Source organism: Bos javanicus, chromosome 10, assembly GCF_032452875.1.
Source record: "Bos javanicus breed banteng chromosome 10, ARS-OSU_banteng_1.0, whole genome shotgun sequence".
Taxonomy (NCBI): domain Eukaryota; kingdom Metazoa; phylum Chordata; class Mammalia; order Artiodactyla; family Bovidae; genus Bos; species Bos javanicus.
The window spans coordinates 64,386,451-64,400,205 of record NC_083877.1 but is presented as its reverse complement, the minus strand read 5'-3'; the positions used below and the strand labels follow the sequence as shown (position 1 = coordinate 64,400,205).

The 13,755-nt window shown below is 45.3% G+C and overlaps 1 protein-coding gene across 1 annotated transcript in view; it reads left to right on the top strand.

Annotated features, from left to right (window-relative positions):
- The first annotated feature begins 13,570 nt into the window (after positions 1–13,570).
- Positions 13,571–13,755, top strand: part of SQOR (sulfide quinone oxidoreductase) — a 53,804-nt gene continuing 53,619 nt past the window's right edge. The window contains exon 1 of the mRNA XM_061428875.1: positions 13,571–13,662. The gene's annotated coding sequence lies outside the window, so the exon portion shown is untranslated. The remainder of the gene's footprint in view (positions 13,663–13,755) is intronic.

Sequence of the window (13,755 nt, the reverse complement as noted above, 5' to 3'; positions counted from 1 at the left end):
AGAGAGAAATAGGCTTAGGAGTTTTACTTTAAACCTTCTGATAAAACTATTCCAATGATAGGGAATCATGTGGACCCACCATTTCATCTGCTAATTTGTTTAATCCAGTTTGATGATATTGGAAGAAATGGAGGAGGCATGTTTTCCTTGTTAGGAGAGAGCCTAGTGGGAAGAATGCGCAGAACTCTTTGGTTTTCCTGCAAGGCTGTTTTAATTCTAGACTGACTGTGAAGCTCCACATTTACTCAATAGAAGCAAGCAACAGTGAAACCACCTGGCTGAGATGTGGCTCGGAAACCTTCCTTTCAGATGCTGGTGCTGCTGGAGTCAGGAAAGGCAGAGCTGCTGGGAGAAGTGAGCGACTGCAGAAGGGCCAGAGTGTTCCCTTTGCAGCTGCTTTTGGACATTTCACTACCACCACCACCTTGAGAAAGCTATCATGGATGTTGCCTTGCTGGGCCTGCATTGCTGGGTCTTCAGCTTATTGCCCAGTTTCATTTCTTTGTGCATCTTTATGGCTTTGGGGAAAGAACACAGGATGAGAAGCCAGGTTCTCTCACTGGAGGCTTCCAAGCAGTTCATTTCCTGTCAGGGGTAAACATGCAGATACGGGGTGATCCCTGACTCTTCCAGCATTAACATCATGAGATACCTTGTATCCTATGGCAGTCAATGAATGTAGGCTTATGGCTGTTGTTTTCACTTGATGATGGTACCAGTCCATCTGCTTGGTACAGTGGCAGCATTTAGGCAAAAGCATTCATCACAGATGAGATGTTTCTAGCCTTTAACTACCTCACAGCCTGGGCTCAGAAGAATCCTAAGGTCTGTGAATTTACCTTTGCACAGTGAGGGAGCTGGGAAGAGATCACTTCTGAATGAAGGCAGAGGATCCTTTTCTGTCTGGATTGCAAGAATAATGGTGAGGAGAGAGAAGGAGACACACATGTGAGTCACCCTGCCTTTGCAGTCTGTCCTGGAGCCTCTTACTCTATTGATCACTCTCCTCTTCTAAGAGAGGTGTCACTCTAATCGACAGCTTGTGCCCCCTTAGAAGTCAGACTTCTTACTAAAGATGCAGACTGGCATTTAAAGTGGGTTTTGTCACACACACCATAAACTTCATTCTGGGCCCCTATCGTAACCATGAGACTACATCTCACACACCTCTAAGTAGAGGGGCCATAGCTGACCAAGGGCTCCAGCCACAGTGTTCTGAGGCCCACCTACATTTGTACTGGGGCATGTTTCCTACAGGCTGCTTCCAGCCAATGTCCACTCCTGGGAGACATGGGGTATCTCTCACGTCAGCTTTGGCTCAGGGACTCCACGTTGGCTTGGATGAAGCTCAGTAGTTTAGGATGCTTCCCCCATCCTTCTCTCCTTCACTCCAGAAGACCGTCCAGGAAGGAATAAAGTGGTTGAGGAAAGTGGACATGCTGGAAGGGCTCTATGTAAGCCAAAAGACCAACTAGAGAATGCATCCCACGAGAGGATATACCAGTCCCCAAACCATTGAAATGCACTGATGAGAGGGACACCAGCATCACTAAGAAGTTGTGCAGGCTGGGGATGATGGAAGGAGAAATGGTTACAAACTGAGCTTGTTAGCATCTGCAGAAGTGATAATAGGCCAGGAGGTGGCGCTTACCTGCCAGAAGCCAGGAGGGCATAATTACCTCACTCTTCAAAAGGTAAGGTCGGAGGGCAGTCAGTGGGCTTTATCTGCAGAGGGTTATGGAGAAGGTTAATGGGGTGACGTGTAGATTTGCACCTAGAGGCAAAATGGTTGGCAAAGATGCTGCTTAGCATCTCTTAACGGGATGAGCAGACTTTAAAGGTCCAGATAGTATTTTAGGCTTTGCAGGTCACATGCTCTCTGTCACAGCTGCTCAACTCAGCTGCTGTAGCACAAAAGCAGCCTTAAACAATATGTAAACAATTGTAAAGCTGTCTTTCAATAAAACTTTATTTACAAGAACAAGTGGTTGTCTGGATTTAGCCAGTGGAGCTGTATTTGCTAATCTTTTGCCTATTAAAAAAAAAAAAAAAAAACAAACCCAAACTAAAATTGGATTAAGAGGCTGAGAGCAGTCACTTTAATAAAAAATCATGATCTCATGCTCAGTTCCCAGACTTGAGTCAGTTTTCAATCTGAAACCCATTGACTGTAGAAGTAGCAGGAGGAGGGACCTTGCAACACTATCACAAGTATATACTGTGGCAATTGTTCCAGACTTTCCTCAAAAGAATCTACTCATGGCCATTTAGTTACATGACTATACACTAATACTATTGGACAAAGGTTTGGAGTTGATGCCAATACCTGCAGACCCAAAAGGTGCATCCTGGCCATCCTGTTGGATTGGGGGGCCTTTGAGGGCTAGGTGAAAAATGAAGTCCTGTATAAAGTCCAGCTTAGAGTGGACCCACATCTACAGATTGATGCAGTATCTTCTCTCACCACCGACGCCTCCAACACCATGGGGTCAGCTAACAGGCCTACCTGCACTGGGCCCATTGGACCTGTTGCAACACCATTTCCTGCTCCAGCCCCACTCAATGCTGGCAGCCTCTGTGTCACTTAGTATGTGGGCCAGAGAAATATCCCTGGGGAACACAAAGAGGCGGTGTACTTCCTTCTTTGAGACATGACTGTCAGGTGTAGTGTTTGTCTTCTGCTTTAAAAGGGGCTGTCCCATAATACCCTTGACCACTAGACTTTTAAAAACATCATTGAAATGGCCTCTTTCTGTCTGCCCATAAGGTTTATTTCCCATCTGAAGCACAAGTATCAGTACTAAGACCTGGAGCATTCTAGCTTACTCCCCTTGTCCTGTCCTGACAGGGTCATTGGTGTAATGGATCAGTGTGATATTCTCTTGGATGTCAGCACTGCAGAGTTCTCAGTCTATAGCATGAAAGAAGGTGGGAGAGTTAGCATAACCCCGAGGCAAACTGTCAGTGAGGCAAACTGTCAGTGAATATTGTCTTTATCCTGCCTACAGATCCTCAACCAGCCCTTCTATCTGGAGGCTTACCGAATGTCTGATCCACGGGAATGGAATCCCATACAGCAGAGCATCCAAGCAGGGGCTGTACTTCAGATGCAGCTGGTGTGGAACCAGGGGCCCTCTGGCTGTGTCATGTACTGCACCACCCAGAGGTAATTTTGGGAGAGGGCCTTCTCAACTGGAAGGCCAGCTCTGAAAAAGCACTCTGAAAGGATGGAGTGCTGTCCTTCAGCACACAGTGTATTAAATCGCAGACCTCTGTGGTGCTGTGTCCTCAATAGGAAGAAATCAAGGGTCTGGAAACCAAGAGGTGGAAGCAGGGACGGGCTTGGTTACTGTCATTCTGAAGGACCCACTGTGGAGTTTTGTGCTGCTTTTCCCTGCAACTCGGCTCTAAATAATTGTAGTTTCTGGTCCCTAAAGAGAACACACTCTTGCCAGGGGCACCATAAACGTTCCAGTGATCTATATGGTAAAGCTACTGACAGGACGCTGGGAAATTTCTGTGTCCGGGGAGCAGCAGGCAAGAGAGGAGTTGCTGTGCCGGCAGGTCTGACGGACCCTGGTCATCAGGAGGAGGAAGGCTGCTTTCACACGAGGGGAGCGAGGAGGAATGTGTGTGAGACTTGGGTTCAGGTGGGCACCTTCTGAACTCCTTGCCCCGATTTAACTGTGTGAATAGACATGTGCAGCCACCCAGCCTGAGGAGGGTTTGATTATCAAGTGTTCAGACCCCTCAGGAGTAAAGGTTTGGGTCACACCATTGGGTAAGACACCAGGACCTGCCAAGACGAGAGCTGAGGGCGAAGGGGGTTGTAGAGTGGATAGTGGAGGGCAGGAAGGGGAGATGGTGAGAAAAATGTGGCCTTGGGATCAGCTCTGTGCTCTCAGAGGACAGTAATTTACCCAAATACTTCCTCTTCTCAGTTACCCCTCAAGGAAGGAAAGCCCACAGGTCCATGGGGAACTGCTCCCTGCACCTGTGAGGAGAGGTAGCTCTATATGACACAAGGGTGGCTGGTGGACAGGAGACTTGGTTCCCAGCCCCTCCAGGGAAGTGCTTGCTGCCCAGAACCTCACTGTGCAACTTCATGGTCTCCCAGTGCTCCCTCATTAGATGAACTCTCCTGTCCTGTTCAAACATGCAGAGAAAAGACATAGATGAAGTAGTGGAAGAATTGCTACCTGCTCCTGGGGTCAGGAAGGCCTCAGATCCTCACACACTCTGCGACTCCTGAGTTTTTCACTGAATGCTATTTTCTATGTGCTTATCAAATGTGAGCGGTAAGTTTACTAGATTTCTGACAGTCCTTTGAGGCAGCTTGTTTTAACTTCTTTAGACACTTGTACTCTTACCTGGGAACCGTTCCATGGAACCCAATACACACTTTTGTTGGGAAAAAGACACTGCTAAGTCCTGGGGACAAACAGATGGAGAAGACACAGTTCCTGCCCTCAGTGGCTTCATGTTTCTCGTGGAGAGACAGTGTGTCACTATGCATAACTTTGTTAAAGAGGGTAATAATTAACCATGACACCAAGTACCAGAGGAACAGAAACCGGGAACCATGGGGCTCACTGCCACGAAGGCAGGTTTGGGAAGAGATGTCTTGAAGGAACTGTCACTGACAGGGAGCCAGAGGAAGGTGAGTAGGAGGGGCTGTTTTGATTTTGAGGCAGAAGGAACACCCATAAGCATTTGCCCTGGATGATAGATTGAGACCTCCTCCACTCTGCTTCATCACTTGGGAATATCAATTCCACTCTCAGATTCAATTTTATGTCTAAGGGGCACTTTGCAGTGCAGTCTTATCTGCCTATACTGTAAAGAGTTAGCTTTTCTACATCTCTGATCATCCTCATCTTTGAGAAATGAAGTCTACCATTCTGATACTAAAGGACTTTCCTATATAGCTCAGACGGTAAAGAATTTGCCTGCAATGCAGGAGACCCAGGTTCAACTTCTGGATCAGGAAGATCCTCCGGAGAAGGAAACGGCAACCCACTCCAGTATTCTTGCCTGGAAAATCCCATGGATAGAGGAGCCTGGTGGGCTACAGTCCATGGGGTCACAAAGAGTTGGACATGATTGAGCGATGAACACTATTACTACTACTGTTTTTATCAGTTCAGTTCAGTCACTCAGTCGTGTCCGACTCTTTGTGACCCCATGAACCGCAGCACGCTAGGCCTCCCTGTCCAACACCAACTCCTGGAGCCTACCCAAACTCATGTCCATCGAGTTGGTGATGCCATCCAACCATCTCATCCTCTGTTGTCCCCTTCTCCTGCCCTCAATCTTTCCCAGCATCAAGGTCTTTTCAAATGAGTCAGCTCTTCACATCAGGTGGCCAAAGTATTGGAGTTTGAGCTTCAATATCAGACCTTCCAATGAATACCCAGGACTGCCCTCCTTTAGGATGGACTGGTTGGATCTTGCAGTCCAAGGGACTCTCAAGAGTCGTCTCCAACACCACAGTTCAAAAGCATCAATTCTTCAGCGCTCAGCTTTCTTTATAGTCCAAATCTCACATCCATACATGATACTGGAAAAACCATAGCCTTGACTAGACGGACCTTTGTTGGCAAAGTAATGACTCTGCTTTTTAATGTGCTGTCTTGGTTGGTCATAACTGTCCTTCCAAAGAGTAAGCGTCTTTGAATTCCATGGCTGCAGTCACCATCTGCAGTGATTTTGGAGCCCAGGAAAAATAAAGTCTGACACTATTTCCACTGTTTCCCCATCTATTTGCTATGAAGTGATGGGGCCAGAGGCTATGATCTTCGTTTTCTGAATGTTGAGCTTTAAGCCAACATTTTCACTCTCTTTCACTTTCATCAAGAGGCTCTTTAGTTCTTCTTCACTTTCTGCCATAAGGGTGATGTCATCTGCATATCTGAGGTTATTGATATTTCTCCCAGCAATCTTGATTCCAGCTTGTGCTTCATCCAGCCCAGCGTTTCTCATGATGTACTCTGCATAGAAGTTAAATAAGCAGGGTGACAATATACAGCCTTGATGTACTCCTTTTCCTATTTGGAACCAGTCTGTTGTTCCATGTCCAGTTCTAACTGTTGCTTCCTGACCTGCATACAGGTTTGTCAAGAGGCAGGTCAGGTGGTCTGGTATTCTTATACTAGGCCCAATACTCATACTATTTCGTTTGTCTTAAAGCAGGCCTGTTGAACTACTTTCTCTTCAACTCCTTATATAATGCCTATCCAAACACTGGATAATAGTAATATCTATAAAGCTATAGTTATTTTGGTGACTGTTGTTTAGTTGCTAGGTCATGTCTGATTCTTTGCGACCCCATGGACTGCAGTACACTAGGCTTCCCTGTCCTTCCCTCTCTCCTGGAGTTTGCTCAAACTCATGTCCATTGAGTCGATGATACTATCCAACCATCTCATCCTCTGTTGCCCCTCCTCCTTTTGCCCTCAGTCTTTATCAGCATCAGGTGTTTTTGCAGTGAGTCGGCTCTTTGCATCAGGTGGCCAAAGTACTGAAGCTTCAGCTTCAGCATCAGTCCTTCTAGTGAATATTCAGGGTTAATTTCCTTACTGAATACTTTTTCTATGCCAGATATGGTACCAATCACTTTCTATATATTAACTCTTAATTTTCATAAGGATACTATGAGGTGGGTACTCATAAAAATACCCATTTTACTGATACAGTTAACCAAGGCACACCAACTCATTCTCTCTGAGAGTGGTGGTGTATGAACCCAAAGATAACCTCTGGTCTTTGTAGTTCCACATACTCTGAGGGTTTTGTGGCCCAAAAGACATAATGTTTATTCTTCCAGAATATCCCTGAGGTAGGAGAACACATTTATTCCTATCATATAGATGAAGAAATTCAGGCAAACGTTTTCCATAACTAAGTTTGAAGCTAAGTTTCTTAGAAAGGCTTGATTCCAGATCCAGTCTTTCTCTTATGTCCTCAGAGACCCCTTTGGATGGAGAGTCTGAGCCTGCCCAAGCCATGCCTACATTCTCCAGCACTCTAATGTACGTGTATTTGGCAGAAGTCTTTGTTGCTCTAAGGCAGAGTATTTTTACTATCACACCACCTTGCTTATATAAGTACAAAACAATATATAATAAGATCTAATATTTACAGGGCCTAGAGTTGACATTTCCCTTTTTCCTTTTGGAAATTAGTGTCTGTTTACCAATTCCAAACTCCTAATTTATCCCTAATTTAACTCTTAATTCATTCCACTTTGGTAATCATAAATTTGTTTCCATAGTCTGTGAGTCTGTTTTGTAAATAAGTTCATATGTATCATTTTTTTTAGATTCCACATATAACTGATATCATATGATATTTTTCTTTTGCTGACTTCTCTTAGTATGATAATCTCTAGGTCCATCAGTGTAGCTGCAAATGGCATTATTTCATGCTTTTTATGGCTGAGTAATATTCCATTTCATATATATGTACCACATCTTCTTTATCAGTTCCTCTGTTGATGGACATTTAGGTTGCTTCCGTGTCCTGCCTGTTATAAATAGTGCTACAGTGAACACTGTGGGGCAAGTATCTCTTTGAATTATGGTCTTCTCTGGATATATGTCCAGGATTGGGATTGCTGGATCATATGGAAGTTCTGTTTTTAGTTTTTTAAGGAGTCTCCATACTGTTCTCCATAGTGGTTATACCAATTTACATTCTTACCAACACTGCCAGAGGGTTCCCTTCTCCACACACTCTCCAGCATTTATTGTTTCTAGATTTTTTAATGACGGCCATTCTGACCGGTGTGAGGTGATACCTCACTGTAGTTTTGATTTGCATTTCTCTAATAATTGGCAGTGTTTAGGCAATGGCACCCCACTCCAGTACTCTTGCCTGGAAAATCCCATGGATGGAGGAGCCCAGTAGGCTATAGTCCATGGGGTTGCTAAGAGTCGGACACGACTGAGCGACTTCTCTTTCACTTTTCACTTTCATGCATTGGAGAAGGAAATGGCAACCCACTCCAGTGCTCTTGCCTGGAGAATCCCAGAGATGGCAGAGCCTGGTGGGCTTCCGTCTATGGGGTCGCACAGAGTCGGACATGACTGAAGTGACTTAGCAGCAGCAGCAGCATCTTTTTATGTTCCTGTTGACCATCTGTATGTCTTCTTTGGAGAAACATCTATTTAGATCTTCTGCCTATTTTTTTTATTGTGTTTTTAGAAGAGCTGCATGAGGTGTTTGTATTTTTAGGGATTGATCCTTTGTCGGTTGTATCATTTGCAAATATTTTCTCCCATTCTGTGGGTTGTTGCTTATGATTTCCTTTACTGTGCAAAAGCTTCTAAGTTTAATTAAGTCTTATTTGCTTATTTGTTTTTATTTTCATTAGACGGTGGATCCAAAAAGATACTGCTGCAATTTATGTCAAAGAGTGCTCTGCTTATGTTTTTCTCTTAAGAGCTTTATAGTTATCTGGCCTTACATTGAGGTCTTTACTCCATTTTGAGTTTATTTTTGTGTATGGTGTTAGAGAATGTTCTAATGTCATTCAAATGGTGAGACTAGGAGGTGAGGTAGGGCATTTTGGAAACACTCAAGGACATTTTTGTCAAGATGACTGGGAAAGAATCTATTGGCGTTTAGAGAGTGGGAGCCACGAATGCCAGTGTCCTGTGCTGTGTGGATAGTTCCACACACAGGTAATTTTCTTGCATGATTTCTGGTGTTCCGTCTTGCCCTAACATTAAGTATGAAAAAAAAAAGGAAAAAAAGGTGGTTTGACTGTAACACAGAGAAAAGGCAGAACCGAGGTACCAGTGGAGTTGGTGCCTGTAATCCTGGCCTTCCAACCATGGCAGCTGAGACTGCAGCCCCAGAGAACCCACTAGTGGCAGGGGAGGCAGACACATGACTTGGGCTTCCTTGGCCATGGCAGTGCCTGCAGCACAAGAAGCTGGGCTGCAGTGGCAGTTGTACATGGGACACTGGCCCACCAGCTGCTGAGGTGCCTATGGCTCCAGCACCCTGGTCTACCCTGCGAACCTGACACCACCATATGGCAGATGCACCCGCCCATCCCCAGCCTGCTGCCACTGTCCGCCCCTCAGTGGTGATGGAGCCTGTGATTCAGGGGATCCTGGATGAAAAGAGGAGCCTCCCATCCTGGTGCACAAGGCAGCCACACCAGCAACACTGACCCCAGAGGAACAGATGTGATAAGGAGGGCATAGGGCCACATCTCTGACAGAAGTGGTAGAGAATGCAAAGTACTGATTCTTGAATATAATTTATCAGAAGCAGTTCATGGAAAAGAAACCAAAAACTTATGCTGTAGTGCCACCTACAGGAAAACGAAAGAAAGGCCTTTAATTTCTAATCGGTTGAATTGTTAGAATCTGGCAGAAAGGTGTTGGCTACTTCAGGAATCCCCAACCCCCAGTACTGGTCCATAACCTCTTAGGAGGTGAGCAGTGGATGTGAGCAGTGGGCAAGCGAGTAAAGCTTCATCTGTATTTACAGCTGCAGGAAAACAAGTTCATTGATTCTGCATTATGGTGAGCTATATAATTATTTCATTATACATCACAATGTAATAATAGAAATAAAAGGTGGCAAAGTGGTATAAAGAGTCTGAGTGTCAATGCAAGAGATTCGGGTTTGATCTCTGGGTCAGGAAGATCCCTGCGAATAGGAAATGGCATCCCACTCCAGTATTCTTGCCTGGAAGATTACATAGACAGTGGAGCCCAGCAGGCTACAGTCCATGGGGTTGCAGAGTTGGACATGACTGAGCGACTGAGCACACACACACAGAAAGTGCACAGTAAATGTGCTTGAATCATCCTGAAAGCATTCCCGCACCCCTGGCCAATGGAAAATGACCTATGGAACTGGTCCCTAATGCCAAAAAGGTTGGGGACCACTGGGCTACTTCAAATGCACTGGCAGAAGAACTTGCATCAAGCACCATATGACGAACCACAGTAACAACATACCACAAATTGAAAATGACATCTCCAGAAACCAAACTTAACGTCGTAGAATATTGCAGTCACACTGGTAGACAATTCAGTGAAGAAACTCAGTGAGCTAAAAGAAAACTCTGGCAGTTCAATGAGCTTACTAATAAAATTAATGAACAGAAGGAGTATTTCACCATAGACAGTGAAACTTTAACAAAAAAGAACCAAACAAATTCTGGAGCTGAATAACTCAATAAATGAGATTAAGAATGTATTAGAGAAAGCATCAGAAATAGAGCAGACCGTATGAAAGAAAGAATTAGTGAGCTTGAGGACAAATCTAGAAATGATACAACTGGAAGAGGAAAGAGAAATGAGATATTTGAGGAAATTCTGTGAGAGTTATATGACTCTCTTAGGAAGTGTGACATTAGGGTAATGACTATCTCAGAAAGAAAAGCTTGAGAAGGGAGCAGAGAATTTAAATAATACCTGAGAATTTCCCAAACCTGGGGAAGGAACTGGATGTACAAGTCTGTGAAGCTAAGAGAGCATCCAAGACACATGCCAAAAGACCTTCTTCAAGACACATTAAGGCTGTCAAAGTCAGTGACAAAGAATGAATTTTAGAGGGTCCCCTGGTGGCTCACTGGTAAAGAATCCACCTGCCAATGCAAGAGACACGGGTTTGATCCCCGGTCCAGGAAGATCCCACATGGATCAACAAAGCCTGTGCACTACAACTACTAAAGCCTGGTGGTCTAGAGCCTGTGCTCCACCACAGGAAACAACTGCGATGAGAGACCCATGCACCACAATGGAGAGTAGCGCCTGCAGTTAGAGAAAGCACACTGGCAGCAACGAAGACCCAGCACAGCCAAAAATAAATACAATTATTTTTAAAAAGAATGGATTTTAAAGGCAACTAGGGAAAAAAGGATGGTAACATACAAAGGAACCCCAATTAGGCTTTCAGCAGATTTCTCAGCAGAAACCCTGCAGGCCAGGAGGAAGTGGAATGACATTCTTATAATATTGAGAGATTAAAAACTGTTGCCCAAGAATACTCTATACAGTAAAGTTATCATTCATATATAAAGGAGAAATAAACACTTTCCCAGGCAAACAAAAACTGAGGGAGTTCATCACTACTACACTTCCTTATAAGAAGTCTTGTAAGGAGCTCTTCTACCAGAAAACAGAAAGGCAAAATACATAAAACTTTGAGCAAGGTGATACATAGAACCTAGATAGCATATTCAAAAGCAGAGACATTACTTTGCCAACAAAGGTCCGTCTAGTCAAGGCTATGGTTTTTCCAGTGGTCTTGTATGGTTGTGAGAGTTGGACTGTGAAGAAAGCTGAGCGCCGAAGGATTGATGCTTTTTAACTGTGGTGTTGGAGAAGACTCTTGAGAGTCCCTTGACTACAAGGAGATCCAACCAGTCCATTCTAAAGATCAGTCCTGGGTGTTCTTTGGAAGGACTGATGCTAAAGCTGAAACTCCAGTACTTTGGCCACCTCATGCGAAGAGTTGACTCATTGGAAAAGACTGATGCTGGGAAGGATTGGGGGCAGGAGGAAAAGGGGATGACAGAGAATGAGATGGCTGGATGGCATCACCGACTCGATGGACATGAGTTTGAGTGAACTCCGGGAGTTGGTGATGGACAGGGAGGCCTGGCGTGCTGCAATTCATGGGGTCGCAAAGAGTCGAACAGGACTGAGCGACTGAACTGAACTGAATACATAGAATCAGAAAATTGCAACTCTCAATAAGATTAGGTTTTAAACACTATTATAGCATAAAGGTTAAGGAGGAGAGCAGAAAAAAACCCCCACAAAACTAGTGTATACTTCAACTTTGTAACAACGTAAAGAGATAATGTGAGACAACAGAAATAGAAAAAAAAAAAAAAAAGGAAAGGAAAAGGAAGAAGCCTATGTAGGTAAATAAAGATAAGATACTACCAGTAGAAGGATTATTTTACCTATGAGACATTTTATACAAATCTCATGGTGACCAGAAAACAAAAATCTAGAGCAGAGACATGAAACATCAAAAAAAAAAAAAAAGAGGAAATTGACAAAAATATCACAGAAAACCACCAAACTAAAATAGCAGACAGAAACAAAAGGAAAAGGAACAATGGAGATATAGAGCAGCCAGAAACTAAAGGATAAAATGGCAATATTAAGTCCTCATTTATCAATAATCATCCTAAATGTAAATGGGTTGAATTCACACATTGAAAGACACAGAGTGTTGGATGGATTAAAAAATTAGATGGAAACAATTTTTGGTGGTAAGTGTGCTGTAGGGAGAAGGCGATGGCACCCCACTCCAGTACTCTTGCCTGGAAAATCCCGTGGACGGAGGAGCCCAGTAGGCTGCAGTCCATGGGGTCGCTCAGGGTCGGACAGGACTGAGCTACTTCACTTTCACTTTTCACCTTCATGCATTGGAGAAGGAAATGGCAACCCACTCCAGTATTCTTGCCTGGAGAATCCCAGGGACAGGGGAGCCTGGTGGGCTGCCGTCTATGGGGTCACACAGAGACGACTGAGGCGACTTAGCAGCAGCAGTGCTGTAGGGTATACAGACAGAAGTGGAACACATAATATAAACTAGCGTTACCTCAAAAGATAAACCTAACAAGACAAAACCAGAGGGAGGAGCTCAGAAGTTCAACTTTATTAGGCTCCTACTTCTCTGTGATTGCCTCAATTTTTGGTTTGCTAGGATTTCACCTTAAAAAGTTGACTGAAACAAAAAATTCAAAAGAGATTATTCAAAGTTCACAGAATGAAATGTAAAAGTAATAATTAAACTTTAAGGCACTTTTTAAAGGAAAGTTTGTTAACTCACATCTGAAATTATTAAAGCTTAAAATTGCAGTAAGACTTCTGGACATCCTATATGTTATAAAAAGGCGTTCTAGATCTGACGTAGTGGAGAACTATTCACCTGCGTTTCACACCTACTTAGAAAGAGCAGCCAATTGAAAACGTCCATTCATGAAAGTAGGACCCAACGTTGCGTGGAGATCAGTGTCTGAAAGCCTGCTCACCGTGACCTCCATCCTGGGGTTGAGAGCGCTGCTCTGGCGCTTGCTTACCAAGGCAAGTTTGGGGGCTTCTCTCAGCCTCGGTTACCTTCTACGTGTTAAAGAAGCGCGGGAAAGCGGTCTCTCTGGACAGCCCTGGGGACCAGATGAGAAGCACAGGGCTCACTGGAGGACCCGACACAAACCGCCAGGCCTCTATCCCCAGACCCGCCTTCACCTTTGTCCCTCCCAGTTACGCAACAATGTAGGCACACGGGATGGGGGGGTAGGGGGTGGGCGACAGGTGGCCTCCGTGCCCTCCCCTTGGTGCCTCACACCAAGGGGTCCCGCTGCACCGCACGGGGCACTGTGTAGGGGCGAGTCTGCCCTGCCGGTAGTGCCCCTGACCCGCTTAACCCGGGCCCCCGGCTGTCCCCCGTGCGCCCGGGGAACCAAGGCCAAGTGCAGGCTACACCCGGGCTGTGGCGCCGGGCGGGGCAGCGGCGGGACCTTTCCGGAACTTTCCGGGGGTGGGGGGAGGCTCGCTCTCCCCGCCTCCAGCCTCCGCCCGGGGACCGCACGGGCCCCAGCAGAGGCCGCGAGCCCTTGCAGGAAGCGGCAGCTTTTACTGCGCCAACGCTGTGGCCCGAGGCTCCACGCACCTCTGGGTAAGAGGCATCCCGCGGCCGGTTGAGGCACTTGGCCAGGGAAAAGGGACCCGGCGGGAGAGAGGTCACCCCTAAAGCCGATTGTTAACCCAG